The sequence below is a fragment of the Cupressus sempervirens genome, chromosome 2 (genome assembly GCF_028749045.1).
Source record: "Cupressus sempervirens isolate cs-2001-9-10 chromosome 2, ASM2874904v1, whole genome shotgun sequence".
Taxonomy (NCBI): Eukaryota; Viridiplantae; Streptophyta; class Pinopsida; order Cupressales; family Cupressaceae; genus Cupressus; species Cupressus sempervirens.
Window position 1 is genome coordinate 370,028,526 of NC_143119.1, and position 6,965 is coordinate 370,035,490.

The window sequence follows — 6,965 nt, forward strand, 5'->3', positions numbered from 1 at the left end:
TAGAACAACAGGATATTTTCTCTCAAAAAATAAAGATTCTGATGCAGATGACCCCATTTCAAAGGGCTCCTCTCAAAGCCTAACAAGATTGCTTGTGACTACAAGAACTTGCAATTCGCAAGATAGCTTTTCAAGCAGCCATGGAATTGGCCTGGACGATTCAAGAAGTAGCCAAGAAAATCCAAAAGGGGATAAAATAGTGGTTACAGAGTAGAATATAATAGTTGATGATGAAACTTTGTGCCTCATTTGTTGCTTCCAACAAAAGAGAGCATCAAAACATGTGATATAATAGAGAAGACTTTGATTGATCCACAGGTGACAAGATACGATACATCCAAAAACTCTGACATCAATAATTTGCCCCCTTTTGAATTGGTTAGTATCAATACAGATTTGAATATCAACCCTGAGAACCAAAGACCTGAAAAAGACCTCTTATTTTCATTAACTCATCTCCCCTTGGGCACCAATCACAATGACAAATTTGTGCAAGAGGCTATATAATTGTGCATTCTTAATACTTATTGACAATTAGCAATGAGAGAACCAATTTTTGAGTTTGTATATATAAATAGAAAATTAATAAATAGCTTGATTACCAAGACCCTAGGTAAAGCAAGCATCTTTCACATCACTTGTTTTCTCATTCGCTTTAATTTGCAATTTCACGACATCTCCATAGGTGGGATTACCCACCAAGCCTATGATCCAGATGTAGGCACATGATATCCTCAAATATTGGTGAAGTTGTCTCAATATTCTTAACTGTAGCATTAGGTATGCTAGAGGGCTTGATGCCTGTCTAGCTTTTGTGGGTAAACTTGGTGACTGATGGGCCACCTGCAATGACTTTGGGTCAATCCACTAGATGTGGACATAATGAAGAAACCCCCTTGAAGAAGTGATGATTCTCTGATTAATTCATGGGTGTTGTTCCACTACTTGTTATTTGCTTCTCTCAATACTTTGTCAATCAAATTAATTATTTTGTTAAATGAAAGGTGGCATAATATAATAGTAAAAACTAATTGTAATTGCACATCTTTATTTTACAAGTTATTGGTCTTTATGTTGGTGTAGCTACAGTTGGTATTTTTTCTATATGGTATACCCATGGAACATTTTTGGGCATAGATTTACTGGAGGATGGTCATACTCTTGTGAGCTTTTCCCAGCTTAGAAATTGGGAGCAGTGCTCTTCTTGGGAAGGTTTTTTTGTGTCTCCCTTCAAGGTAAGAACACAATTTTTTTCCTTTGATAGCAATCCATGCAATTACTTCTCAACTGGAAAAGTTAAAGCTATGACACATTCCTTGACTGTTCTGGTTGCAATTGAGATGTTCAATTCATTAAATGCATTTTTGGAAGATGGAAGCCTTCTTGCCATGCTGATGTACTATATTTTTTTAATAGGTGAGACATGTGATTCTGCAGTCACATAATCAACCCAAGCATGTAATGAGGAAGACACACAAGCTCCTAATGATAGAGGTACAACATCTTCCTACTTGACACATATGGGTATGAACTACAAATAATTTTCCTAATTTAAACTTAGGCTTTACAAAGTGTACAAGATTATGATTTAAATTCATGAAAGTAGAACGCTCAGATTTAGCCATTTCAATGTCTGATGTTCCTTTTTGTATTGTAAACTGATTTTAATTTTTTTGGATTAATATTGTGTAATCAAGCTTTAAATAGAGTGAGGAGAGTTTCCTGAGGCACTAGCTTAAAATGGTTCTAGCTTTCACCTCTCTTACTATGAGAGGATTTTTTTTTTTTTGGTTAATGCATGGAGACAATTTCTATTTGTTTCTTTTCTTATTGGCCTTTTTTGACAAAGGGTGGGTATTTCTTGAGGCATCCCTGAAAGCTAGTTATAGGTTGGCTTTCAACAACTTCTTCCAACTCATATTATAATCTCGAGAATAAGTCAGGAATAAGTGGACATGAATTAGTATATGGTTTTAGTAAGCTGATAATATATCCACAAGCAATTGTGATGTATTTTTGGTCTTAAATAACCATGAATTAGTGTTAAGAATTTTTAGGACATGGTTATCCTTTTCTCTGGTGTGAAAGGCTTCATGGAGCCTAAAAACTGTGTTACTGATTCACTCATATTGCAGCTTGGATCCAGGACCAGTTTGTACACAGGTACTGACATAGTTCTCTTGTAAATTTGGCTAGGACCTACAAAATAGACCCAAATTTACCTGGGTACAGTCTATAACATACTCTTGCTTCAAATATACTCCAAACTCATGGGTCATCTGGACACTTTTGTGATGCATTTACTTTTTAGAATTGCCTTGAACATCACAATCACTCATTTGCATTTTATTGAAAGCAAGAAGCTCAAGCACCTAAGGCTTTTTGCTTCATATAGCATCCTTATGCACAGGAGCTTTAAGCTTCAAAGTATGTTTTCCATTGTGTTGTAGATGATTATGTGGTTAAAGCTTACAAGTAAAATACACTCTCAATTCTATAAGATTACAATTGCCAATTTGAACTACTTTACTAATGTTCTATATTTTGTAGCCCATTGGTTATGCTTCTCTTTCATGCTAGGCTAGAAGTTATCTCCATTCATGATAATGAAAAATATCATTTAAGAATACTATGGAGCTTGACACATCCTATGGTTTTATATGACAGGTTGCAGATCATCATAGTTTTGAGACCAAAACTTTATATCAAAGTATTTACAATTGGTAGATGAAAAGGCTCTGGATGTAAAGACACTTAACCAGTGAGGATTGACCATACCTTCTTAATTATATGTTTTAGTGTGCTACATTTTTCTGGTATGATTTCTTTATTGTTACATCTTGATAGAGTTTCATGGGTTCACAAGGGAGCATTTATAAATATCAATGGAAGGTGTCAAGGATCACTTATGCAACCTCCATAATAGTATTTTCAGTAATGATCTTTCCTTAATTGTGTTTTCGCAGTAAGTGCTGGGAACAATTATGAAGTTGGAAATATGATTAAATACATTAATGTGATTTAATTGCATATCTCTAGGTGCAAGTTAAGTTTTATTGTAGTGTCAAGGGAACAACTACATATCTTTGGCTTGAAGTGTTAGATGGATAGAAGAGCATACAACAACTTTGTCCATATCAGTCTATTTGAGAAACAATCCATTACTTGTTAGGCATATCTTGATTAAGAGCAATGTTACCAAATAGTGATTTGATAATCACTTAGAAACAGGATGAAGTAATAACATTTTTCATGGATTTAACTTGTGAAGTCATAGATAGATGGGAATTACCGCACATTATTTGCAAGTAACAATTGAAAGATTAATCTGGAATACAAATATATTTTCAGCAAAGCAAATTATCATGTCTATGTACATGGCCTGGACAAAAGAACATTATTCTACTTTTTTTGCTGGTTTATAATTCTGTGTCAACCTAGCTATTGTCAACCTAGCTTGTAGAATGTATTTGACTTAACTTGCACATAGAATATATCTCTATGTGCAAGTTAAGTTTTATTTTAGTGTCAAGGGAACAACTACATATCTTTGGCTTGAAGTGTCAGATGGATAGAAGAGCATTGAATCACTGGCCTTGCATCGAACTCGTCGAACTTGAGAATCAGCATGGGGAAAAGATGTCATCTATTTTAGAGACTGATCAAAGGTAGTATTTTATGATGACTTTTAATGTTTCTTTTGCATAGGTACCCATGTGGTGATACATTACATAATTAATTGTACTTGGCACAAATACAAATGTTAGTTTAACTGCCATTTCCATCAACAATATATTTGTTGTGCTTGCAATCAATGTCCCTTACTAATATTTTTCATCCTAATTGTATAAACTTGTATAAGTCTTTTCTTGTGAACCATATTGAATTAAAGGATGCTTTTCCTTGAATAGGGCTGTTATGATGGGACTAATGCTTCATGCAAAAGGTCGACATTTAATTGAAAAGTCACAATATAAAGAGGCTCTTGAAATACTTTCCATGGGAGAGGTATCTAGTGCATAGACAAGCATTTGCAGGATAAACATTTCCAGTGAACATAGATGTTGCATAGACAAGCATTTCTAGTAAACATAGATGTTGTAGTTGGTGTCCCTTGCCATTTGGCTTGCCCTTCTCAATGTGATTGTAGCATCTAATGTAATAGTAATAAGTTGTAATTGAACTAGAAAGTTATTTATATGCTTGTGACAGATGACTAATTTAGTCACAATAACCATGATTGAAGTTTCCCATTGCAGTCTAGGAAAATTTGCACTAACCTACTTTGGCATTGTTTGAAGGTTGACAGATGGGGAAGTCATGGATGTACGAACTTTTTACAATGACTTTATTCATCTCGGTCATGACATTGGAGTCTTTTTATATGATGATTTATCATCAATCATGTCCATTTGCTACCAAACAATTCATATTCTACAAATTTGAGATGCTGAAACTTTTGTGGATGTGCAAGCCATCGAAGCATACTGCAGGGAGGATGATGAACTTATTCTCAACAGTTAGACTTAGGCAAGTGATACAAATTGTAAAATCTTAATATATGGTTGTTCAAATTCTGTATCTCCTAAATGATTTTCTTTTAGCATATAACTTGTTGTGCATAGTTGCCAAGTTTGTTTATTATATCGGGCATATTAATGAAGAAGCATATTAGTTACTGTCGGTGTTTACGACAGTTTGATTAGTTACTGTCGATGTTTTTTAGGCATTCTATAAAATAGTTCACATGCCTTGCCTATGATATGACATTTTGCATGCATCCTACACTCTCTCATCCAGCTGATGATGGATTACAGAGAGTGATCTGAAACCATGATGCTAAAAAACACACACAATCAAATTCAAAACAAACTTGCATTACAAATGGATTATGGAAATCTAATATTGTTGATTTTGCACGCATGTCTACCTATGACCCCCTTAGACCCATTTAATGATGTCATATGTCCCTAGGGGTCCTAGGACCCCTAGCGATGTATTAGAATTGTTCATATGGGTCAAAGGGGGTCATAGGGTGACCTATGACCACCTTTGATCCATTAAATAATGACATATGTCCCTAGGGGTCCTAGGACCCCTAGGGACATATTAGAATTGTTCATATGGGTCAAAGTGGGTCATAGGGTGACCTATGACCCCCTTTGATTCATTAAATGATGACATATGTCGCTAGGGGTCCTAGGACCCCTAGGGACGCATTAGAATTGTTCATATGGTCAAAGCAGGTCATAGGTTCACCCTATGACCCTCTTTGACCCATTAAATGATGACATATGTCCCTAAGGGTCCTAAGACCCCTAGGGACATATTAGAATTGTTCATATGAGTCAAAGGGGGTCATAGGGTGACCTATGAACCCCTTTTACCCATTAAATGATGACATATGTCCCTAGGGGTCTTAGGACCCTTAGGGACATATTAGAATGGTTAATATGGGTCAAAGGGGGTCATAGGGTGACCTATGACCCCTTTTGACCCATTAAATGATGACATATGTCCCTAAGGGTCCAAGGACCCCTAGCGACATATTAGAATTGTTCTTATGGGTCAAAGGGGGTCATAGGGTGACCTATGACCCCCATTGACCCATTTAATGATGACATATTTATATACTATTAATACTGTTGTAGCATAATAATAATAATAATAATAATAATAATACTATTATAGCTATGATAATAATATATATTAATACTATTATGGCATAGTATTAATATATATTAATACTATTGTAGCATAATAATAATACTATTATAGGTATAATAATAATATTGATAGCATATATTAATACTATAGCCATACTAATAATATATATTAATATTCTTATAGCTCTAATACTATATATTAATACTAATAAATCAAAGTCGGTTTCCCTCCAATAATTATTATAATATTAATACTATTATAGCAAAGGCTATTTTCCCTCCAAGTGTCATTAGAGAAAATCGGATATCTGATTCGATCTGAAATGGGATATCATATTTTTCCTGGCACCAATTTCCAACATATCCCTATCCCTACAGACCCAACAACATCACTTTTTTAGTTCTTTTTTCACGGGTTTTACAAAAAAGTGTGTTTTGGGGCCCAACCAATCGAAAATATAACCTTAGGTGTTCAAATTTGTCATCTAAATGGAGAGCAGCAGTCATCGAAAGGATAAATGCAAAAGGAAGATATCCAATGAAGACATTGCAGCATATAGGGAAAGAGACAAAATGGAACACCGAAAAATAACACAAGATATGCTAAATATCAATCAATTTGACGATGAATTAGTCGAAGGAGAAATCATAGAGTCAGACAATGAATATGTATAGTTGGGGAATGAAAATGTACCTATTGAAAATGATAATGCTGAAATTGAAAATTTAGAGAATGAAAATTTTGAAGATGAAATGCTACCAAGTCATAATCCAAATTACATAATTGACCATGTCGAACATGACAATGCACAAGAACCTAATGCACAAGAACGTTACATATCTCCTAATTATAATCAACATGAAGGTTCTAAAACACCAAAATGGATAATTGAAATTTATGAAATGATTATTACTAGTTTGGAAGGGAAAAAATTAGAAAGAACCATTCAGTTATGGGCTTCAAGACTATATTAGATGTTTTTCGGCAACAAGATAGTGGTAGAGCAATGTCATCTTTTCATGCACTTATTAAAGATGCAAAAGATGAGACCTATGCTTTCCAAATTGAAGATTTGTGTTAATAAAAATTTGGAAAAAAATGCCATTATTGTGAAGAATCTTTTCAGTGCTCTCAATAGCATTGGGAAAAATAATAGGGAAAAGGATAACAAAGCTACTCGAAGGTTTATTACAACCTCTTTGGTAAGTCATCATTTGAGAAATGGTAGATATATGAGACAAACTTGTATTGATTTGAATCTAAATCATACTACTTTGAGAAGAGCACTTAGTCGACGA